The sequence below is a fragment of the Gorilla gorilla genome, chromosome 11, assembly GCF_029281585.2.
Source record: "Gorilla gorilla gorilla isolate KB3781 chromosome 11, NHGRI_mGorGor1-v2.1_pri, whole genome shotgun sequence".
NCBI lineage: Eukaryota > Metazoa > Chordata > Mammalia > Primates > Hominidae > Gorilla > Gorilla gorilla.
Genome location: NC_073235.2, coordinates 50,674,156 through 50,700,205, shown reverse-complemented (window position 1 = coordinate 50,700,205; position 26,050 = coordinate 50,674,156). Strand labels below are relative to the sequence as shown.

At 35.9% G+C, this 26,050-nt stretch overlaps 1 protein-coding gene across 8 annotated transcripts in view; it reads right to left on the bottom strand.

The window, feature by feature from the left end:
* The window catches only part of MBD5 (methyl-CpG binding domain protein 5), a 484,769-nt gene that overhangs the window by 317,081 nt on the left and 141,638 nt on the right, over window positions 1–26,050 (bottom strand). For all 8 annotated transcript variants that reach the window (XR_008677692.2, XM_055380166.2, XM_063694832.1 and 5 more), the window contains exon 2: window positions 13,429–13,522. The gene's annotated coding sequence lies outside the window, so the exon portion shown is untranslated. The remainder of the gene's footprint in view (window positions 1–13,428; window positions 13,523–26,050) is intronic.

Here is a 26,050-nt window from a genome sequence, read left to right as displayed (position 1 = left end):
AAACATGTTGGATCTACAGACACATACGAAGGCAATAAAAAACATGCAATCTTGATAGACATTAAATTCAAATCAAAACAATTATATTTCCATTTTATGTTTTAGTGAAAAAAAAAGGAAAATGTTAAAAGCTATCAAGACTCTGGAGAAAAAACCTGTATTGATTATGGCATTCATAAGTTAGTGTAGCCAGTCATTAAGAATTTCACTTTGGGAGGCTGAGGTGGGGAGATCACCTGAGGTCAGGAGTTTGAGACCAGCCTGGCCAACATGGTGAAACCTCATTTCTACTAAAAACACAACAATTAGCTGGGCATGGTGGTGGGTCCCTGTAATTTCAGTTTACTCTGGAGGCTGAGGCAGGAGAATCGCTTGAACCCGGGAGGTGGAGGTTGCAGTTAGGAGAGATCATACCATTGTACTCCAGCCTGGGTAAAAAGAGCAAAGCTTTGTCTCAAAAAAAAAAAAAAAAAAAAAAAAACTCAGATGCTATGACCCAGTAATTCTACTCCAAAGAATAGTGCCTAAGGAAATAAATAAAAGAAAGAAAACACTAAATCACATATAACAGCAAAATGTTATAAGTAACCTAAATGTTCAAGCACAGAAGAATGAAGCATCATACTTTATTAATAGAATACGTAACCATTAAAATAATGAATATGGAGAAGGGTTTCCCAAGTTAAGTTCCATGGAATATAGAACTAACATGCTCTTTTGCAAAGTGTATGCTATATGATCTTGGAGACCATTACACACATTAGCACACTGAAGGCTTTCTTGCAGGAAGGAAACTTCCTTTGCTGTTCTTTAATGTGGTACTTTCCAAACTTACCTGGAAACAGAACCTTTTTTTGTCCTAATTAATTACTGCTGCATAACAAACAATCATTAGTTTGTTTAAAAATTTAGGCAGAGTTCAGCAGGGATAGTTTGTCTCTGCTCCACTTGGTGCCAGCTGGGGCACCTTTAAGGCTGGGAACTGAAATCATCTGAAAACTTGCTCCATCACATGCTTGGTGTGGTTGCAGCCTCTCATGTGGCTCAGTCTTCCTCACAATATGGGGACTGGGATTTCAAGGGTGAGTATTCTGAGAGAGATCCTAGCAGAAGGGGACTGCCTTTTATGCCTAAGCCTTTGAAGCTACCTAGAGTCACTTCCACCATATTCTATTGGTCAAAGAAGCCAAATTTCAGGAGGAGGGGAAATGGAATCTACCTCTTGATGGGAGAGTATAAAGAATATAAAGAGCATGTGGGATCTGGAATATTTCTGTAGCTGGTTTTGGCAAATATAAGTTGCCATACTTTTGTTCAAGTGAGATATATTAATTTTCCAATTTTGGCACATGTGGATGGAGGTACACCAAATGCGATACAATCTATATTACATACAGATTTGTTTATACACACACACACACACACACACACCAATGCAAATGGCACCCCCACTCCCTTTGCTTATAAAAGAGCCTACTTTGTCTGACACAATAAAATAATCCCAAACATGAATGAATTAGGCAATTTTCATTCAAATTCATAGAAAATAACAAGAGGAATCATGGCTAGCTCTGGCTCACAGATTTCCCATTTGGTAACCTAGGTTACCAGATGATCTACATTCTTGCATTTCATAAAAGACACCAAGTTTTAAAGATACTAAGTCATACTGTTATTGCTGATGACAAAAATTTTAATTTTACATAGAAGAAATAGACACAAATGGAGATGTACCTATTTTGGTAAACACAATTCTGAGTAACAAAGCTTACCTAAGAGATTGATTCTTTTAATACCAATGTCTTCTGGAATTTTCTTTCTTATGAAAGGGACTCTTTCAGAATGCTTCCCTCATATAGTTATAGGCATTACATAAAGGAAACCATTTTTTTTTAGTAGTAGCACAAAAATATTTTAAAATAGCTACTTCTAATTACCTACACTAGTCATAACAGATTACGGCAATATAAATGAAACCATAGTGGAAAGATCTAACATTCATGGAAATTTAAAACAATGAGAAATGGAACTATTACAAAAAATTACCTCCTATACATTCTTTCTCAAGAACTTCCTGGAGGACTTGCTCCAAAAAATGAGACGGCAAATTAAGGAAAAAAACAAAAGGTTAAGAAACATGAGTTTCAACATAGGAGAAAGGAAATCCTCATGTAAGAGGACGAGTGATACCAATGATACCTGTGCAAAGATAACAGCCAGGCCAGACTGCAACAAGTTGTTACTCAGCTTGAGGGCTGTCATCATCAAGATCTCCCACCTGCTATTTTAATGACTTCCCATCCATTCCTTATGTTATTTCCTTGTTGTTGCCTTGTTACTTTGGTTAGTTTAATTTGCTTTTATTTTTAAAATTACAAATTTCTTTCTAAGCCATGTGTTAGTTGCATTTTACATTTTATGTTGTGGTTTCATCACAATTCAGTTCAAGATATTTTCTAATTTCTCTGGTGAATTTTTTTCTTGACGCATAAGTTTAGAAGTGTGTTGTTTAATTTCCAAATATCGAGAGGTTTTCCTGCTTTTTTGGTATTGGATTATAACTTAATTCTGTTTTGTTCAGAGAACATACTCCGGATGATTTCAATCTTTAAAAATTTATTGATTTTCATGGGCCAGCATATGTTCTATCATGATTAATGTTCTATGCACAGTGAAAAAAATGTGTATTCTGTTGTTATTAGGCATACGTTCTACAAATGTCAGTTAGGTCAGGTTAGTTTTTAGTGTTGTTGAAGGTTTCTATTTTCTTATTGGTTTCTGTTTACTTGTTATAACTATTTATGGGAGAGGAAGGTTGAAATATCTAACTATAATTGTGGAACTATCTATTTCTTCTTTCAACTCTTACCAGTTTTTGCTTCATATATTTTTAAGATCTATTGTTAAGTGGATATACATTTAGGAGAATAAATCCTCTTGAACTATCTTATTATAAAATTTCCTCTTTATCTCTGTTAAAACACTTGTCCAGATATATACTTTTTCTCATATTATTTTAGCCACCTTGACTTTCTGATTATTAGTGTTTGCATGGTATATTTAACACATCCTTTAACTTTTAACCTACCTGTGTTTTTATATTTAAAATGCACTCCTTCTATTTAGTATAGCAGGAGTCTACCCCCTATATCTAACCCCCTACAAAAAGCCAATTGCTTATTTTGCAAATAAAGTTTTATTGGAACATAGACATACCTACTTGTTTACATTTTGATCTCTGGTAAGAGAGTTGAGTAGTTGTGACAGAAACAGTATGAACCTTAATCTTAAAATATTTATAATGTGTCCTTTTAATAAAAAGTTTGCCAACCCCTGGAGTTGTTTACTGGGTTTTTATCAGTCTGATGAAAAAAAAAAGCCTTTTAATCTAAGTGTTTTGACAATTTATACTTAATATAGTGATGATATAGTTGGTTCTAAGTTTAGCACCTTGCTATTTGTTTTCCACTTATTCCATCTGTTCTTTCATTTTCAACGCTGCCTTCTTTTGAAATGATTGATTTTTTTTTTTCTTGAGACAGGGTCTCACACTGTTGCCCAGGCTACAGCGCAGTGGCGCAATCATGGCTCACTGCAGCCTCAACCTCCTGGGCTCAAGTTATCTTCTCATTTCAGCCTCAGCCTCTGAGACTGCAGGTTTACACCACTATGCCTGGCTAATTTTTTTATTTTTTGTAGATACAGGGTCTCATTATGTTGCCCAGGCTGGTCTCAAACTCCTGGACTCAAGTGATCCTCCTCCCTTGGCCTCCCAAAGTGTTTACTTACAGGCATTGGCCATTATGCCTAGCCAATTCTCTAGTATTCTACTTTATCTCCTCTATTGATTTATCAGCTATATTTCTTTGTTTTAAATCTTTGGTGATTGCTCTAGGGTTTAAATATACATCTTTAACTTATCACAGCCCAATTTTAAATAATAGCCTATAATTTCCTAATAATATAATGAGCTTAAGACACTATATCTGAAATGTCTGGGACCGGAATTCATTCAAATTTTGAATTTTTTCAAATTTTGGAATATTTGCGTTAAACAGATTGAGAATCCCTAATCCAAAAATCCAAAATCTGAAATGCTCCAATGATCATTTCCTTTGAGCATCGGGTAGGCACTCAAAAAGTTTTGAATTTTGGAGCATTCTGGATTCTGGGATTAGGAATATTCCACCTGTACTACAATTTCTCCCCTCCCATTCTTTGCACTGTTGCCATATATTTTACTTCTACATATGTGATAACAAAATATCCATTTTTATTTTTCAGTGTTTTTTACTTAAGCAGTCAGTTATTTTTTAAATATATAAACAACAGTCTTTTATGTTTACCAATATATTTACAATTTCTGGGGCTCTTCATTCTTCTGAAGAGATCGAGTTTCCATCTAGCATCATTTTTCTTCTGCCTTAAGACTTTATTTAACATTTCTTGTAACAGGTCTGCTAGCAATGAATTCTCTCAGTGGATTTTTTTTTTTCTGAAAATGTCATCATTTTAGATGTTTTTTCCTGGATATAGAATTTAAGGTTTATAAGTCTTCATCTTTTGATACTGACCTCATTCCATTATCTTCTGGTTTGCATTTTTTCTGATGTGAAGTCAGTTCATTTTTGTTTTGCATTTTGTTTGTGATGTGACTTTTTCTTCATTTACTTTTATGACTTTTCTCTTTATCACTGGTTTCAGAAATGATATGTTTTGGTGTGGTTTGCTTTTCTATTTGAAGTTAAATGAACTTGGATTTTTATGTTTCTATTTTTCATCCAATGTGGAACAATTTTGGCCATATTTTTTCAAATATTTTTTCTGCCCTCACCCCTTCTGCAACTCCAATTCCATATTTGTTATGCCTCATGGTATCAGGACACTTAGGTGCCGGGGTTTTTTTTTTTTTTGCGTATGGAGGAAGGGGGAGGGTTCAGTTTTCTTACTCTCTAATTCAGTTTTTACTTTACTTTACTTACTCATTTTTAGACTTGGGGACTGGATAGTATGTCCAGGCTGGAATACAGTGGCTATCCACACATGTGATCATAGCACACTACAGCCCCAAACTCCTGTACTCAAGCTATTCTTCCACTTCAGCCTCCTGAGTAGGTAGTACTATAGGCACGTGCCACTGTACCCAGCAGCGGTTCAGTTTTTCATACTTTCTTCAAGTCTATTGATCTTTTTAATTGGCAATGTTTATTGCATTGAGAAACCCATCCAGCGGATATTCCACTCAGATGTGGGAATTCCTAGAGCTAAAAAATATATTTTCTAAGACTCTCTTCATTGTTTTAATGTTTTACTTTATATCCTTGTATATGTGTACAATTAGATGTTTTAAAGTCTTTGCTGTTTACATTATTGCTGTCATTTCTTGCTCTGTTTCTACTGATTGTCTATTCTAGTGGTTTGGGGTTACATTTTCCTACTTTTTCATGTCTTATAATTCTTGGCTAGATGCTGATCACTATCAAGGTTTTGTAAAATGTTTAGATTTAGTTGTCTTCCCATCTGGCTCTTCGTGTCTATTCTCAAGTTGGTTAAAAACTATAAGGAAAAACTTTCTCCAAATCACAATGGCAAAATGTCCTGTTATTAAAAAATCTCTAAAAGTCTCTATTTTAATTTGAGACTCTTTTCTTCATGACTGTTTTAATTTCTCTTTACTTTTTTAAGGGCAATTTGATTTGGGTAATATTCAAAGCATTGTAAAGTGTTTCCTCCATGATGCTGCATCTACCCTCTTGTTGACAAATTACATGAAAGGATTGTGACTGCTTCTTCTTTATTTCCTTTTACTCATTGTATTAGTCTGTTTTCACGCTGCTGATAAAGACATACCCAAGACTGGGAAGAAAAAGCAGTTTAATGGACTTACAGTGCTACATGGCTGGGGAGGCCTCACAATCAGCCAGAGGGCAAAGGGAGAGCTTGAGCTGGGAAACTCCTGTTTTTAAAAACCACCAGATCTCATGAGACTTATTCACTATCATGAGAACAGCACATGAAAGACCCGCCCCCATGATTCAATTACCTCTCATTGGGTCCCTCACACAACACGTCGGAATTCAAGATGAGATCTGAGTGGTGACACAGCCAAACCATATTACTCATTCTTTCTTTATTTATTTTTTTACTTTCATTCTAGTACTATACTGCAACTAAACCAGTGATTCAACTGCCAGCTCCAGTCATCCTTTTCTCAGCCCTAACATTCTGTGTGTTATAGAGGTAAAGAAATAATTACGGTTTGAGAAGTACTTTATAATAGAGATATGCAAATCATGCTAAATATCCACATTTAAAAACTATCCTACGCAAACCCATCAATTCAAGAATTACAAGACATTTTAAAAGGTAGGAAAATGTGACCTAAAACCAAGAGAAAAGATAGTCATTAGAAACAGATCAAGATCTCCTAGGCTCAAGCAATCCTCTTGAATAGCTGGAACTACAGGCACGTACCACCATGCCTGGCTGATATTTTACTTTTATATTTTTTAGTAGAGAGGAGGCCTCCTTATGTTGCCCAGCCTGGTCTTGAACTCCTTAGCTCAAGTGATCCTCTCACCTCAGTCTCCCAAAGTGTTGGGATTATAGACATGAGCCACCACACCTGAGCATCACTCTTTTAAAAAAACAGAAATCAGCAGTGTATTACTCAGAACAGTTTATTCCATGACTATGTGTCTATTTAATTAACCCCCACTTTTGGATATTTAAACTGTTTTCCAATATCATGATTAAATAGTTCTTGACAATACATTTTGGAGAAATTTCTAGAAATGTAATCTCTGGGTCAAAGGGTACACACATACATATAGCTTTTGTTTGAGTTTCTTTCAGAAAGATAATACCAAGATGTTGGAATAGTACACTGTCCGGTTCCCTCTCCAAAGACCAACTCCTATAGGAAATATAAAGAAAAAAAGCCAAGAAATAAGAAAACCCAAAAACTCCCAGGGAAGAAAGTGGGGTGAAAAAGGACAATTTTGAACTGGTAAGTGTGCTGGCTGGTGGCTTGGGCCTTGGATCTGGGGCAGGAGGCAGTCCTTCAAATATGTGGGAGGATAAAACAGGAAATGAACTATTGGAGTTCTGCTTTTGACTATTCCATGACTTGAGTAAAAAACTTATAGTTCCCATATCTACAGGGACTCAGACTACAGTCCAAATGCCCTCAGAAGTAAACCATACTTATAAAAAGCTGAGGAAAACAGGTGGAGACCAACTAACCTTAGGTAGTAATTTCTCTGCCCTTTCCTACAAAACCATAAAGCTGGTAAATTACAATAAATAGCTTTGGCTGCTGTTCTCCCTGGTGGGATCAGGGAGAAGTGGAGAGATGGTGAAGCAGAGATCTGAGGTGTCATTTTGTAGATTTGATAAACTGTGATTTCTCAAGTAGCCTGGGGCTTTTCTACCTACCTTCCATCCTTTGAGCTCACTGAAAATGCCAAACTGGATACTAGTCTCTTCCCACATGTGATGTCATAGTAGCCAATATCCCCAGAGGGAAATTATCTTATAGGTCAACATATCAAGACATTGAAGAAGCACAACTGTTTTCAAAGAAAAATAAAATATTGGCATACAGATTCTAAGAGAAGCAGAAATATTAGATCTGATGTCCCAAGAACTTAAAATAAGCCTAATAAACATACTAAAAGAGATAAGGGAAGATATTAGCAGCATATAATAAGAACAAGAGAACAAAGAAGCACGCAGAAATATTAGGTACAAAAATGTAATACTTGAAGTATGTAGACTGGATAAATAACAGAATTTAAGTGAGGAGTAAATTAATGAATCCGAAGATCAGTTTGAGGAAATCTTCAAACCTAAGAACAAGGATATAGAAAATATAAAAGAAAGGCTAAGGGATTGACAGTGCTAACATCTGAATAACAGGAGACTCAGAAAGAAAAATAGGCTGGGTCTGGTGGCTCACACCTACAATCCCAGCACTGTGGGAAGCCAAGGCGGGAAGACCACTTGAGGTCAGGAGTTCAAGACCAGCCTGGCTAACACAGCGAAACCCCATCTCTATCAAAAAAATACAAAAATTAGCTGGGTGTGGTGGCGTGTGTCTGCAGTCCCAGCTACTCAGGAGGCTGAGGTGGGAGAATCGCTTGGGCCCAGGAGGAGGTTGAGCCGAGATTGTGCCACTGCATTCCAGCCCAGGTGACAGAGTCAGAAGGTCTCAAAAAAAAAAAAAAAAAAATTAAGAAGGATGTATTTGAAGGAATGATGGAGTTGAACAGGACAAAAGAAATCATGGATTTTATTTTTTTTAATTAATTAAAATTTTTTTTACAATGGTGATTAGGGAATATCATGGATATTGAAGGAAAAATCTTAAAACCTAGATTTTTACATATGACAATGCAGTCATTCAACTATGAGGCTATGATGACATATATTTCCAAGCATACAAGACCTCAGGAGACAGTTTTTGTTAAAATCCTTAAATAGAAACAAATATGGAAGATAATTAAAAGATGTGTGAAGTAATGTTGATAAAATGTCTTGGCAAAATGTGCTGTTTTTTTAAATAGCCAACAACTAAGAAAAGGAGAACATAGGGGCATAACGGTTTAGGATTTAAAGTAGATAGTAGCAAATGATGGGGTAGGAGAAGATGAAGAGACAAAGGGATGTCAGAATGGACAAGATTCTTTGTAGGAGAGATATATATACATCCGATTTTTTTTTAGTAATAAAAGATTCAAAATAAATTCAGAAAACATTCAAAGTGTGGGAAAAACTTAAATATCGAAAATGGTGAAACACATTGTAATGTATAAACAATTATGATTATAATTACTATTTCATTTATTTTTGTTAGTGTGTCCATGAACTTCCTGCTTATGATCTTTACTCCTTTTTCTTTTTGTAAGGGGAAATACCCTTCATTTTTCTTCTGATTATACACGGTCACTATATGGTTCAAACTCTAAGATAAGGGGAAAATCTCCTGGAGTTAACTACAATCAGATACATACTATATATCAAATTGATATATAGTATATATCAAATGTAGAGGACATCAGACCATATCGTTGCTCATTTCTTCTGCAACACTTACTTTCCTGAACATGATGCTTTACTTATTCTTTTATCAAAATATTCATCTTGACACATGTAACCAGAAGTTTTAAGAGCTATAAGGAAGTCAATTCAGGGCATTATTAACTGAAATTTCTAGTTATACAAAAGCAGGATACTGTCGTAGTGCAGGATTAATTTAGGTATGTGGCAGAGGGAGTTTAACTGAAGCAAGACCAGGCAGATCAGAGACCAGTGGTCAGAGTTAGGACAATCAATTCCCAGTCAGTCCAAAAGCGGGGTGCCCATTACATGGCTCAGTTGAATGTGGGCACTGAGATTTCCTGTGAATGTGAATGTGAATGTGGGCTCAGTATTTCCTGACTCAAAGGAAACTCAGTCTGGGGTATACCTGAGGGTGAGAAGAATACCAGCTGCCATCAAAAGCCATTGGAAGGGGAGTGGAAGAAGCTGAGAAGGAAACCTGAATTGACCAAAAAGCATTAAAGATGTATATAATTGTCAAAGATATGTCCTCACCAAAATCCCCAGAACAAGATAGTTTTACATTTGAGTTAGCACACATTAAAAGAAACAGTAAATTCCTTCTTAAAAGAAGCAAACATGCACATCTCATTTTAGAAGGCTAGTGTAATCTTAATTATAAAACCAAACAAGGAAAATAAGAAAATTACACTGCATTTAACTTAAAAATATAGATTCCAAAATCTCCAGTAAGATATTTGCTAACCAAACACAACAGTGTATTAAAGAATAATACATCATGATCAGGTAATACTTCATAATGCAAACTATGAATGCATGGATGGTTTAATATTAGAAATTCTATACATATAATACATAACATTAATATACCACAGGATGAAAACCTTATGATTATTTTAACATACACATAATAAAAAGCATTGTTAAGGTTCAATAGCTATTTATAAGACTGCTTAGCAAACTAAAAATAGAAGAACCTTTCTTAATCTGGTAAATGTTATATATTAAAAAACATTTTGTAAGTATTAATTGAGAAACTTGAGGTTCACCTCCTTTATGATGAGACATGAGATGGCCAACATCACTACTACTCGTTAACATAGTTCCAGAGGAACTAACAAAAAAAGATATAGCAAAGAAGAAAGGAGTTTAAATATAAAGATGGGAAGGAAGGAAATAATATTATCATTAATTTCAAATGATTATAATCATCTATTTCAAAAAAAGAACAATCTGTTAAGAATAAGAGGGTTTAGCAATATAGTTAGAACAAAGATAAACTTTTAAAAATATCAGTAGCACTCATGTACTCCAGCAATAAACATCAAGAAAATATTTTTAATGGGATATTTAAAATCTGAATGTCTACTTAAAGAACATCATGCATAAAATTCAAAAGTTGAAAGAATGGAAGCAGATATTTTATAATATCTAAACTGATAGGAAATTAATATCGAGCACATACAACAAATTCCTATAAAACAATTGAACCCAAATGAAAAAATATATAAAGAATATGAGAAGCAAGCTCAGAAGAGGGAAATCAAAAGGCCAACAAGTATATGATGAGATACTCAAACTCAATAGTGATTTAAAAAAACTCAAAACAATGATCTATAAAATTACACACATTAGGCTGAAAACATGAGTAAGCTGGAAAACATTAAGGGCTGGCATGGATGATAAGAAGGTTACTGCTGGAGGCTGTAAAGACCAAAGTATTTATGTGGGGAAGCATCTGATAGGGATTGGTTAAATTAATTATAAACATATATTCTGTCACCCAGCAGCAATTCTGCTCCTGGGTATATAGTCTAAAGAAATCCTTGCAAAGTTCCACGATAGGACATGATGAACATGTGGTAAAAGGAAATTGAAAGCAATTTGGATGGCAAACACTGAGGAAAATGGGTAGTGAAAATATGGCTGCCATATACTGTGGATTACCATGTAGCAGTAAGAAGCAGTAAAAACATGGCAACATAAATAAAGTTTAAAACTTAAGGTTATATGAAATAAAATAGTAAGGATCACAATGAGATACACAGCACGATATCACTTACACTTATTTAAATTTCATGTATATAAGTCAGGGTGAGGAGAGGTCAGAGGTAAAACAAATTGTACCATAAGATGCTAACTGTTGAAGCTGACATATAGACATGTGGCAGTTCATAATATTCTCTCTTTTCCTTTTTATTTATTTGAAATTTCTCATATGAAAATTTTAAAATGTATGCATGCAAAACAATACTCATTATGAAAATATAAACAAAATAGAACAGTACAATAGATATTATTTTAGAATATCATAATATTAGAATGATTTCCTATGGGTCAAGGGCAGGAGAATGAGACTGGAAAATTTATAAATAAATAAAACAAGAAGTGCTTTGCATGAACCAGTAATGACGGTGCCCCATGGACCTAAGAGTGTGATTAACTCTGCTTTCTCTTTGTGTAAAAGGTCTTTTAAAAAAAAGATGCCGGGTGAGGTGGCACATGCATGTAATCCCATCACTTTGGGAGGCCGAGGCAGGAAGATGGCTTGAGGCTAGGAGGTCGATGCTGCAGTGACCCATGATTATGCCACTGTATTCCAACCTGGGCAACAGAATAAGACCCTGTCTCAAAACAAACAAACAAACACACGACAACAACAACAAAAACGAGAAAGTGCCCGGCATGGTTAACGCACACCTGTAGTCCTAGCTGCTTGAGAGGCTGAGGTGGGAGGATTGCTGGAGCCCAGGAGCTCAAATCTAGTCTGAGCAACTTAAAGAGACTACATCTCTCAAAGTAAAAGATATATATATATAAAATTCTTTTTTTACTAGAAGGATCTGATTTAGACTGTGGAGAAGAAGGAACCATAAAAATAGTTATCTAATCATTATAATTCAGAAAACAATTGAATAGCTCTTCCAAGTAACCAAGTCACCATATATAACTACGTAAATGAATTAGAAATAAGTAATATCACTTATGTTTTCAAGAGAAGTCATTTCTGACAATAAAATTCATTATAGAAAACTGGCAAAAATCATTAAACAGTTAACCACAAATTAAGGAGAAAAAATAGACTTTAAATACTCGCACTCTAAAAGAATAAAGAAAAATAGAAAAAAGAAAAAACACTCCTGCACTAGGGGCTGTAAACTGTTTTACTTGGCTTATGTAATAGCAAAAGTAAACTTTTTTTCAAAGGAAAAATTTTATGCTGATATTTAAAAATAAGGATTTTTCAAATTTATTTCTGTTCTTTAAAAAAACTACTGAGAATTGATTTTACAGCATCTCATTTCCATTTAGCAAGGATCCTAGAACTGAATAGGAGCATCCCGTTTACAGGTCACATACTCTCCAGGCTTCCATTGTCCCCATTTGGCAAGGAACATTAAAACATTGTTTCTGGAGGTTTATTCCCCTTGTATCTCACTTGAAATTTTAACAAAATGTGCTCAGAAATTTACTTAGTCATGTTAAGTATGTAAGCAGTCATGGGAGGCATGAACAGAACGTGCTACGTGAAAGAATATGCTAGGTAAAGAGAAATTTTGGGGGAGCCATGATAAAATGAAAAGAGGTTTGTATTCAGGGGTTATAATGTTATGAGTATATGAAACTATGACAGAGTGTTTTGGAGTGGATAAAGAACAAGTTCTTAACTTGTTAAAGGGGCTGATTAATAAATACATGAAAACAGTGCCATGAATAATAGTTTTTCTGTTTAATTATTTTTTCACATTAAATTCTGCTGAGTTGTATTCACAGGTATGATAGAAGTTACTTTTTTTTTTTTTTTTTTGAGACAGAGTCTCGCTCTGTCACCCAGGCTGGAGTGCAGTGGTGCGATCTCGGTTCACTGCAAGCTCCGCCTCCCGGGTTCACGCCATTCTCCTGCCTCAGCCTCCCGAGTAGCTGGGACTACACGCGCCTGCCACCTCGCCCGCCTAATTTTTTTGTATTTTTAGTAGAGACCGGGTTTCACCGTGTTCGCCAGGATGGTCTGGATCTCCTGACCTCGTGATCCACCCGCCTCGGCCTCCCAAAGTGCTGGGATTACCGGCGTGAGCCACCGCGCCCGGCCAGAAGTTACTTTTTTATTCTTTATTCTTAACTGGTTTGCACTTGTGTATTACAATTTATTATTTTTTAATCAACCGCTTATTACAAATGAAATCTGATACTTTCTGTCAAGATGATATTATGGAATAAAAATTTGTGTCTGAATATGAATGAATGCAGTTGTGAGGTAACTTTGGAGCAGTGATAAAAAGTAAACAAGTTTAACAAGTTGATTTATAATCTGACAACCCTAACCATTTACATGAAATTATATATGGGGCTATAGTTACTACTTACCTTTAGTGCTTAACTTCTAAAGATCTTGTCTGTAAACCATAAAGCCTTCAATGTCTACTTCCCACATGTAGAAACTGACATCTTCAATGTACATCTAAAAGAGAAGCATAAGAAAATATAATGAATTTGAGATTATAGATATTACTTCATTTAGTTTAAATATAAAAAACTTGAAATTATTCTTCATGACTTTATATAATAAGCCTGGGCAAAGGGATGTATTATAGGACATATTTTATGTAAACAAACAGCAATAACATTAAGATTTACTGTTTAGAAGAATCAGAATATTTTGTGGAACATAAGTTATGATCCATGTCACAGAGTTGAGTACTTTCTATAATACTAATTTGATCTGGCTACCTAGTTTCTATGCAAAATTTTTATACGATTTAAAATACATAAATTCTGGTGTCCTGCATGAACAGAGCCCCATTCTAAAAAATAGTTTCCCTGCTCAAAATTATTACAAAAATATTCTGAATTACACTTGAGTTGCTTATAAAAGCCAAAATCATAGAAATCAATTAGTTCAGTATTCTGTCCTCATGAAAAATTCAAAATTCTATTCCTCTTATTACTTAAATCTCCCCAGTCAGTACTTTACACCAACCTGCTAAACTTAGCATTAAAAAAAAAGCCCTTTAAATAAAATTCCCTCTAATAGACAAATGTGATTATCCAGAGAGAGTGTTTTTTGCCTAAAGAACTTGATTGTGAATTCCTTGACAATGCAGTTAGGGAAACAGGATTTGGATTCTACAGTGCCATACTTAGTATGTACTTTTTGTTTTCGTTTTGTTTTGAGACAGGGTCTCCCTGTGTTGCTCAGGCTGGTCTTGGGCTCCTGAGCTCAAGAGATCCTCCTATCTCATCCTCCCAAGTAAGTGGTTTTGAGTACTGTAGATTCTCAAGCCAAACATAAATGATTTTTGGATTAGCAATATCATTGCTCCTTTTGGTCATTAGTGCAGATGTCGGTTTTTCAGTTGCAGCTGTACAATCAAACACTTGAAACACTTTTAAAATATATTGACACTCAGCATATTCTTTACATATTATGGTTTAATTAGTATGAGGTAGGGCCAGGGCTCAGGTATTTTTAAAAAGCATGAAGGAAGGATATCTTTTTCTCCAGTTGAGAAACAATTTCACTGCAACTATTTAGCTTAGTTTCTACATATTAATAAGACATTAACTTCCAAAAATACTATTTACAGATGTCTATGAAAAACACTGAGTTATTTCTAATACATATACTAAATGTCAAAATGATTTGAAAGCTTCCATGATACACACAAACATACCTCAATGACCATGTAATATCTTAGATACAAGGATGCAAGCATGATGCAATTAGTATCTGGCATGAATCTCAAACTGTAATGCACTTAAGGACCAAAGTAGCACTTTAAAATCTAGAACCCCAGGTGCATGCCCACAGTTCTGGTTCAGAACTAGGCTGAGGCAGATCCTCTATTCTTTACAGGCATCTTGACTATAATGTAGATCTACAGTCCGTGTAGAATTGTGATCTAAAGCACACATATGAACACTATTACTAGACTCTCATTATTAGCATTTATGTAAATACTTCTTGAGTTTTCTAAGATTATATTTCTAATCTTTAAAGATAATCCTGAGACCCACTAGCTTAGGAAGGAACTTTGAACATATAGTAAATAGGACTTCAGCAATAAATCAATGTAGACATACTAAAATAATGTTTATGGATTATATCTTTTGTAAGCTTTGCTATCCTCTTAGGTAAACTCTGTAGGTAGACAATCAATAAAATACTGTGGCAAAAAAGAGGGAAATGTTATATTCCATAATGAAAATTTTACTGAAAACCTCACATATAACTAGAAACATGCCCTTGATGGCTCAGAATTTTTTTTTTTTTTTTTTTGTCCTTAAGTTAGTGGGGGTGGCAGGCTGGGGAGAAGCACTTCTAGCTTCATTTTCTGTTTAAATACAAAGTCAAAAATTTTATGAAGTCTTGAATCGTCTCTCTCTCTCTCTCAACTACTAAAAATGACATGAAATAGGCTATTAATGTTTTAGTTTTGAAAATTGTTGCTGGGCGCAGTGGCTCAAGCCTGTAATCCCAGCACTTTGGGAGGCTGAGGCAGGTGGATCACCTGAGGTCAGGAGTTCAAGACCAGCCTGGCCAACATGGTGAAACCCTGTCTCTACTAAAAATACAAAAATTAGCTGGGTGTGGTGGTGTGCGCCTACAATCCCAGCTACTCAGGAGGCTGAGACAGGAGAATCGATCTCTTGAATCCAGGAGGCAGAGGTTGCAGTGAGCTGAGATCGTGCCACTGCAATCTAGCCTGGGCAACAGAGCAAGACTCTGTCTCAAAAAAAAAAAAAAAAGAAAGAAAATTCTTATAAACAGGTCCCCAAATACTTTGCAATAAAAATATATTCATACACATATACCATTTAAGATTTTTTTCTGAAAAAAAAACAAAACTCTAATAAACAGAGGTAATTATCTGAGTCTTTGTTATACATAACAAGGATGGAGACCTTAAAAACTACTAAACCAGAAAAGAAAACTATACTTTAGCTCTTATTTTCCTTACCTAGTTTGAAGTACTCTTAATAAAGTATTCTTTTTACATGCATGTAATGCTAAAGATCTCAGATTTTCTACAAATTCAAATCAATCGACAGTTTATCATTGCAGTTTATCTGTTTCTGCATATTTTAATAAGAACCAATAGCTCTGTAAATCACAAATAGTCTACATCACAAAAGAATTCAATCATATTAATCTTTAATGATTAAAAATACAAGTTTCCAGATAACAGGCATTGTTAAGTAGCACAAACATTTGTCATGTAAATTACTAAAACTTATTTCTTGCTTTTAAATATAGTAAATAATAGCTAACATTTACTGAGTTCTAAATTATAAGTAGTATAGTTAATTCTCACAACAATCCTAAGAAGTGCTTATGTTCTTAAAAAGTAGAAAATAAAGAAGTGCTATTATCATCTGTATTTTACAGATAAAGAAAGTGAGGAACATAGATCACGTAAGTTATCCAAGGTTCCATAGCTAATAACTGGAAGAACTGGATTTCAAACTCCAGCAGTCTACAATTAACTATGGTATTTTCTGAAGGCCCCATCCAGTAACCTAAAATCTCCAATAACTCTGGAAGCCTCAGAAATTAATTTGAAGATATCTTTGGTCAGGTTATCCATCTGCAAACAGAATGCCATGGTGCTCCACTTCCAACTTTTCTTATTCCTCACAAAAAAGATGATTACTAAGCCCCACTTAGCTGTACATACATTCTATTATTCCTGTGCCATCTAAATAATAAGGTCTCTATGATACAAAGAGTTTTCTTAAAACCTTGGTCTTGCTTCTAAATGTAATATTCTATGTGCCTAATCACATTAAGATCCATTAAGTATGGTTCAATACTGAGATATAAATTTGTGGTTTTAAAACATTTTCAATTCTCTTACAAAAAATTATACCTTCTTAAAATATGACTGCAATTTCAATGTTTTATTGTATTTTCACAATAGCTATATATATTTACAAAATACAAAGTGAAGTTATGATTTATGAATACAATGCAAAATAACTAAATGAAGCCAGTAAACATGTCCACCTCAAATACTTAATATTCTTTGTGGTGAGAATATTTGAAATTTACTCTCTTAGCAATTTTGAATTTTACCATACTCTACTTTTTCTTTATCCATTCATCATCTTAGTTGGATTCTGTAACTTGGCTATTGTGATCAGCTCTGCAGAGAACATGGGAGTGCAGACATCTCTTAAAACAAACTAATTTAAAATGTTTTGGGTGAATGTCCAGAAATGGGATTGCTGGATCATCAGATAATTCTATTTTTAGTTTATTGAGGAACCTTCACACAGTTTTCCACATGTGTACATTTCCACCAACAGTGTACAAAGGTTTCCTTTTCTTTACATCGTCATCAACATTTGTTATCTTTTGTATTTTTTTTTTTTTGGTAATGGTCATTCTGAGAGGTGTGAAATTATATATCATTACAGATTTAATTTGTATTTCCTGAATGATTAGCAATGTTGAGAAGTTTTTCTTGTATCAGTTGGACTTTTGGATGCCTTTTTTTGAGAAATGTATATTCAGGTCCCTTTCCCATTTTTAATTTTTTTTTTTAATTTTCTTGCTATTCAGGTGTTTCGGCTTCTTATATATTTTGGATATTAACCCCTTATTTAATGTATGACTTGAAAATATTTTCTCCCAATCTGTAGGCTGTCTCTGCACATTGTTTCTTTTGCTGTACAGAAGCTTTTTCATTTGATATAATCCCCTTTATCTATTTTTGTTTTCGTTGCCTGCACTTTTGCAGTCAAATCCAAAAAATCAATACCCAGACCAATTTTGCAGTTTTCCCCCTAAGTTTTCTTCTAGGAGTTTTACAGTTTCTGGTCTTAACATTTAAGTCTTTAATCCATTTTGAGTTGATTTTTGTATATGGAGTGAAATAAGGGTCCAATTTTGTTCTTCTATATGTGGATATCCAGCTTTCCCCAACATCATTTATTGAAGAGACTATCCTTTGCCATTGTTTATTGTTGACATCTTTGTCATAAATCAATTGACCATACATGCATGGGCTCATTTCTAAGCTCTCTATTCCAGTCCACTGGGGATGTGTTCATTTTTATTTTAATTTTTTTTGCTAGCACTACAGTATTTTTAATTACTATAGGTTTGTAGTACAATTTGAATTCAGGTAGTGTGATGCCTCCAGCTTTGATTTTTTTGCTCATGATTGCTTTGGCTATGCAAGTTTTTGTTGTGGTTCCATATAAATTTTAGGATTTCTTAATCTATTTCTATGAAAAATGATGTTGGAATTTTGATATGGATTGTATTGAATCTGTAGATAATTTTGGGTAATATGAGCATTTTAAGAATATTAGTTTCTTCAATGCATAAACATGGGATATCTTTCCATTTATCTGTGTCTTCTTCAATTTCTTCCATCAATGTTTTAGTTTTCAGTGAACCTGTGTAGTTAGATTTATTTATTTATTTATGAGACAGAGTCTTGCTTTGTCACCTAAGCTGGAGTGCAGGAGCAGGATCATAGCTCACTGTAGCCTCTTTACTGCTGGGCACAAGCAAATCTCCCATTACGGGATCCTTGGGGTGTCACTTTGCCAGCCAGAAACCTCTGTGGCTAGTGGCGACTTTGCCTGAGTTTTGCTAGGGTCCACTGGGCTCATTCTGTCCACTTGAGCCCGCAGACTGAGTTCGGCTCATGATACTGGCCCAGATCCACACTTGCCAAGGGTGAGCCTGGCAAGGAATGGCAACGGGTGTGTGAGCAAGCGTGGGGTCTGACCACTGCGCAGAGCCAGGCGTGCTGACTGCAGCGGGGTGGGCTGCCCCCGCTGGCAAAGGCACCAGCTACGTGCAAGGCTATGGCTGGACCAGGCATACCGCAAGCAATTTCCACCGCAGACACCTGGGAACACAGTGGCTCGTGGAAGCTTGGAGATGCCAGGATACACAGAGCCACAAAGAGGGTGTCACAGCACTGGCTCAAGGAGCCCCCTGGTTTGGGCTCCAGAAGGGTTACAGCTCGTCTCTCTTTCTAGTTGCCCACATTGTGGTGAGTAGGGGGCGTGTTTTAGCCCTGTTTGTTACTGCTCTTTCAGTGGTGCCATTCGGCGGGTCCCAAGTTCTTGTCTCACCATCCAGCAAGAATGAGGTATGCGGACAACTGGAGGGTAAGCAAGGCAGAGAGGAGCTTCACTGAGCAACAGAGCAGCTCTCAGGAGATCTGAAGTGGGTAGCTCTTTTCCGCAGGCAGGTCGTCCTGATGAGTGTCCAGCTCTCAGTGGCGAGGAGACCCATGGTGGGTGGCTGCTTTCTGCAGGCTGGTAATTAAGAGCTGAGGAGACCTGAAATGGGTAGCTCCTTCCCGCACCTGGTAGTCCCAACGGTCTGTATGAGTCTGACTGAGTCCAGAGTTTTTATGGGCTTCAGAAGGGAGGAAGTACATGGTGACTGGTCCATGGGCAGCCATGGCGGGTCTGGAAAAAGCATCATAAGTTTTCACTCTGGCTGGCAGACTCCACCTGGAACTAACAGCCTAGCACCCACGCTTCAGGCTGTCCCTAGTCTGAAGGTGGGGCTTCACCAGGGACCTGCCCCTTTCCACCCAGGAGCCTGTCTGTCTCCTGCTGCCATCAATCATGTCAACCAGGGCAGCCAGGCTATTCCTGTGGAGGGGTGCTTACAGGCCTGCCCAAGCCACCCTCTGCCTTCCCCAACCCCAGGCCTCATTCCCAAAGTTTCAGAGGGGGCTGAGGTGGCAGGGGGAGCTGGCATGTCTGCACAGCCCCGAGCATGCGCACACTTGACTGGTCACAAGACTGCCTCAGCTCACCTTCAACCTTGCTCTGAAATGGGAGCAGGCACCGGGAGCAAAGAGAGGCCAGGCAGCAGGAGCAGGTGTCTTGGAGCCTGCAGGGGCAGGGTGGGCTTCCCAGGCTTCTGACAGCGCAGGGATGCCAGGGTCTACGGCCACTGCTGGGTGGCTGCAGGTGCTGTTCCTGGTTCCTGCAGGCTCCTCAGAGCACCCAGCTTTGGCTGCACCTCCCCCCCTGCAGCTGGATTCTTTGCAGGGGCAGTTCCAGACAGGCCATTGCGGACATCACTCACACCTCAGCCTCCTGAGTAGCCGCGACTTACAGGCACATGCCACTGCACCTGGCTAACTTTCAAAATTCTTTGTAGAGATGGGGTCTTGCTATGCTGTCCAGGCTGGTCATGAACTCCTGGTGTCAAGTGATCCTCCCGCTTCAGCCTCCCAAAGTGCTCAGATTATAGGTATGAGTCACAGTGCCCAGGCAAATTTATTCTTAAATTTTTTTGTAGCGATTGTAAATGGGATTATTTTCTTGATTCTTGGAGAGTTCACTTAGTGTATAGAAATGCTTCTGATTTTTGTATGTTGATTTTTTGTATCCTGCAACTTTACCGTACTTGTTTATTCTAATAGTTTTTTGGTAGAATCTGTAGGGTTTTTTATACATAAGATCATGTTATCAGCAAACAGCAATAGTTTTACTACTTCTTTTCCTATCTGGATGCTTTTTCTTTCTTTCTCTTGCCTAACTGTGCTGGCTAGGACTTCCAGTACTATAATGAGAAAGAGAGGTAACAGTGGGTATGTTTGTCTTTTTCTGGTTCTTAGAGGGAAAGTTTTCAGCTTTTCCCATTCAGTATGATGTTAGCTGAATGTCATACATAGTCTTTATTGTGTTGAGTTCCTTCTATACCTAATTTGGTGACAGTTTTTAACATGAAAGGATGTTGAATTTTGTCAAGTATTTTTTCTTCATCCATATAAGATGATCATACGTCCTTCACTCTGTTAAGGCGATGTATCACATTTATCGATTTCTGTATTTTGAACTATCCTTGCATCCCAGGGATAAATAACACTGGATCATGGTGGATGATATTTTTAATGCATTGTTGCATTTGGTTTGCTAGTATTTTGTTGAGGATATTTGCATAATATATACATAAGGATACTGGCCTGTAATTTTCTTTTTTTAAATGTCCTTGTCTGGCTTTGGTATCAGAGTAATGCTAGCCTCATAAAAATAGTTTGAAAGTATTATCTGCTCTTTGATTTTTTGGAAGAGTTTGAGAAGGACTGGTATTAGTTCTGCTTTAAATGTTTGACAGAATTTTGCCATAAGCCATCAAGTTACACAAAAATCACTCACTGGGCTTTTCTTTGATGAGAGATTTTGATTACTAATTCAATCTCCTTACTTGTCATTGGTATGTTTAGATTTTCTGTTTCTTCATATTCAGTCTTCATAGGCTGCATATGTCTAGGCATTTATCCACTTCTAGGTAATCTAATTGGTTGGTGTAGAATTGTTCATAGTGGTCTCTTATGATCCATTCTGTTTCTGTAGAATCAGTTGTAATGTCTTCTCGTTCATTTCATTTCATTCCAATAAAATTTCATTCTAGTTTTAAAATAAGGCAATTCATAGAGAAAGAAAATATGCTTTCTACTTCCCTGAGCTATTGGATTATATCAAATCATAAACTTTTAACAGTGATTGTTTTCATAGTATTAGTATTATGCAACTTTCTCGTAGCCTTCAAGATCCCAGTCATTCGGATCTGACAGGTGACTTTTAAAAAAAATTCTAATTCACAAATATCATACATAGTTGAACAGAAACCGATCATAGCAAGAAGTTATAAAATAAAATAAAACCGCAAAGAATCCTTTATTTCAACAGAAATCAAACATTCAATGAATTAAAAATCTTTTTAGCTTATATTTGCTTTTTAAAAGATTCCAAATTTCTTCAGTATAACCATAGCTCTAATCATGCAATCCACAGATTTGTTTTATCAACTGTTTTTATCACAGAGAATAATTTTAGCCTGAGCATACTTCAGCCATTACTTAGTACTAATTCAGACTATTAGTAGGTTTATTCCAGATTACTCTCTTAGTGGGCTTTAAATTACTTTTAAAATGATTTTAATGCAACTATTATCCTTTTGTCGCAAAGAAAAGAAGAATCCGGGGCCGGGCGCGGTGGCTCACGCCTGTAATCCCAGCACTTTGGGAGGCCGAGACGGGCAGATCACGAGGTCAGCAGATCGAGACCATCCTGGCTAAAACGGTTAAACCCCGTCTCTACTAAAAATACAAAAAATTAGCCGGGTGTGTTGGCGGGCGCCTGTAGTCCCAGCTACTCAGGAGGCTGAGGTGGGAGCATGGCGTGAACCCGGGAGGCGGAGCTTGCAGTGAGCCGAGATCGCTCCACGGCACTCCAGCCTGGGCTACAGAGCGAGACTCCGTCTCAAAAAAAAAAAAAAAGAAAGAAAAAAGAAAAGAAGAATCCCTTATTGGGTATGACCAGGTCACTTTCAGGAACAAAGAACCAAAGGAAATTCTAAATCCTGTCCACCGCATTAAGCTTTGTGTTTACCCCTCTTGCAACTTGCCCAGACAATATGGCTTCAGTAGGATGTGAGCTCACTGAAAAAAAGTACAAAGAATCTAAAGATCTCTGTGAAAGTTCATAATAACCAGGCTATTCAGAGTATTAACAGTAAATTAAATATTTTCATTAGAGATTAAAAAAGAAGCACTCTTTTTTTCTCACAAGCATTTTCTAAAAATGTCTATCAGATCTGCATAGGGTATCTCTCCAGCTGGAATAAATAAGCAATCTGGTTCTGAGAGCCCACCTTTATTATATCCATTACTTGGGGGAAGACCAGTGAGTGATTTTTGTGTAACTTGTATGCAAACACCTTGAGAGATTTTTCTGAGAGGAAGAAGTATAATATTTTATCAAATATAGTTCCAAGAACATGTACCTTATCAATCAATGTATTGGGCTTGTTGACGTTAATGATCTAATAAGGCTGGGACTCAGTGAATGAGCTAGCAGCTCATCCATTACTCTTAATTCTATATAGTTTCTCCCTGACTTCAAAAATAGAGTTCTTGAGAATCTCTGGATCAAGAACTCAAGGTTGAGAAAATTAATATATTGTGAAGAAAAACAGAATTAGGTGATTAAGATCACGTGAACATGAAAGTCTATGTCAATAGGCCTACAGTCACTAAAACAAAATTTTTAGAAGGATAGCAAACTAAAGATATGATCAATGACAATTCATATATTTTAACTTTAGGGGTAATTTCCATTTATTTTTCCATTCTTCCTAGTACCTTTCAAGAACTTCCTCTGCGCAGTGTTATAGAAATGCTTATGAAGCTAGTTTACTTTTGGAATATATATATACGTATATATATATCCTATATATATATATACGTGTATATATATCCTATATATATTATACGTATATATATCCTATATATGTATATATTATACGTATATATATCCTATATATATCCTATATATACACGTGTATATATATCCTACACGTGTATATATATATCCTATATATATATTTGGAATATAATTTTACTGTCTGCTTCCATCCAAATATTGGCACCTTTAGAAGTTTATGACTAGTATGTTTATGCTATCTTCTCTTTATATCTTCTCAGGTTCTGTTTCTTGCTGCACTGAGTCCTTAGAGATATCTCTGACACACTTCTTTTTTATTTTTATTTTTTAATTTGAGACAGGGTCTCGCTCTGGCACCCAGGCTGGAGTGTAATAGCGCAATCATGGCTCACCACAGCCTTGACCTCTTGGGCTCAAATGATCTTCCATCTAAGCCTCCCAAGTAGCTTGGACTCCAGGTGTGTGCCACCATGCCCAGCTATTACACATTTCTAGTAGTATATCCCTCCTCACTGGTTCCAATGGAGTGCAGTTTGAAATCCCAGGTTTACTTTCCCACTTTATCATTTTCATGACTTTCTTAAAAAATCATACCACTGACATCATCTTCATTTACTTTTCTCAAATATCATATTCCTCTTTTTCTCATTATGACTACCAACAGGAATTGCCTACATTTCCAGAATGCCAGAAATTATTTTTCAGTGCTAGAAAGTTCTATAGTGGAGAAAAAAGAAGGGAAGGGAAGAAATGCAACAGTGACAACTACTGCTGATTTCACTGTTCAGGTTCATCCTAAAAATATGGATGAAATTACTAGATAAGACACAGGGCTATTGAAGAAGGAATTTAACCAGAGGGTATATTTAAATTCCTTCTGAATCATGGTAGCCTTGAAGGTCTCTTCCAACTCCATGGTTTGATGAATGGATAATTCATCAAATTAGATGAATAGAACTAGAACTTGTAGGAGCAAACAAGAAAAAAATACTTTCACAAATTAAACACCAAAGTTGTACTGCCCCCTTTCGGATTCAACCAGAAGAAACCAATAAGTACTTAACAGGGTATCATGATTTTTTTAAAAGGTCTAAAGCAATATGGTAAAATATAGGCATTAGTTTTACCAGTCAGCAGTCTATTACTTAACATATTCAAGTAGCCCCAAAGTGAAAACAAACAAAATATAATAAAGTGGTGGTGGGCCACCATTACAAACAAAATAAAGCAAGCAAACAAACAAATCACCAGATAAAAAATAGCAAAAGATTTGGGATTTGGCTCAACAAAAAAATGATGTTCCTGTTGATGATAAAGTAGAAAATGGGTCCCTGATTCTGAAGTGGGAAGAGGACAGAGGGATGAGCTGTTGTCTTTATCAACAAAAATTAGGAGATCCTAAAGGACATTCACATATTTTCCAGTATTTTAATGGAGCAATGATAACATTTTTGGGCACTGGACATACAAGACACTACCATTCCAAGAAAAACACTATTATAAAGATAAATTTCATTAAGCTATCATAAATCTACTTCAATGCTTTAAAAAAAATCTAGAATGTAGACCACAATCCTTTATTTACATGGTAGTAGCAAAGAAATGAATAGGTCTAACAGTGACTCCACTGTGTTCAACAGAACAAATCACTAGGGTGTTGTAGGAGCTAAAGCAGAAAAAACTGAATCAGAAGTTACAGTATTCTTAGAAGACATTCTCTGTATAAAAACAGAAGGAAATCATGTAAGTTTAAACAACAAGATACGGTAGACTAATGAATCAGTATTTGATAATTAAGGCTAATTTGAAGGGAACTAGAGGGAAGATATATTTGAATTAATTTATAGAAAAAAATTTTTAATAAATACCATTTTAATCGGCATAAAGACTAAAAATTCTTTTCCTGTAGATATGTTTTAAAGGAGCAGCTTCAAAATGCAGCTATAGAGGATTAAAATTAGCATATAAACTGCTTATATGCAAAGATCAAATTTGTTATAAGACTTTATATAAACAATCTCTGTCCAGTATTTATGACATTAACAATGTAAAGCATAATCTTTTAGATGATGCATACTTCAGCCTATGTGACTTTAAAAATTATCAAAAAAACAGAAACAAAACCCCCAATTAAAGAATCCTCATTAATAAATCCTCAAGGGAAAACACTTCAGCCAGCATAAATGACAAAAAAAATGCAATTAGTAGTTACATATTAGGAACATATTAAGAAGTTACAAAAGAAAGAAATACAGAAGAAAACAAAACAAAATGAAAATTTCTGACATAACCACAACAAATTCCAACAGGCACAAATAATTCCAACAATTTCCAGTAGGCACACACACACACACAAAAACATAGCAGGGAGAGGTGTTAGAACTCTGTGCAAGGAGGTGGAGAAGTACCCTCATGTGAAAATACTTAAAGAATTAAATGAGAGGCAGAGAAAATGCAAATACACAGAAGAACAGGAGTATCCTATCATCCTCAGTGATGTAGGAAAAGGAGGTTAGTTAATGTGACTAGAGCATCAAAACAGCCAGCACTTGGGAGAAACACTAGGCTCTGAGTTTCTGCAGATTTTTGGTGCAGGCACTCATAACAGTAAAAGAAACCATTTTATGTAAGGAATTCTGTAAGCCAGCAGTAATGCCTGATTTTTATCATGTCTAGAAACAGCTATCTTTTACCAGATGAGAATAATATTTCAAATCCTACCCAGAGCAGCACAATATTATGCCAATCTGACAAATAATGAAGAGTTTAGATA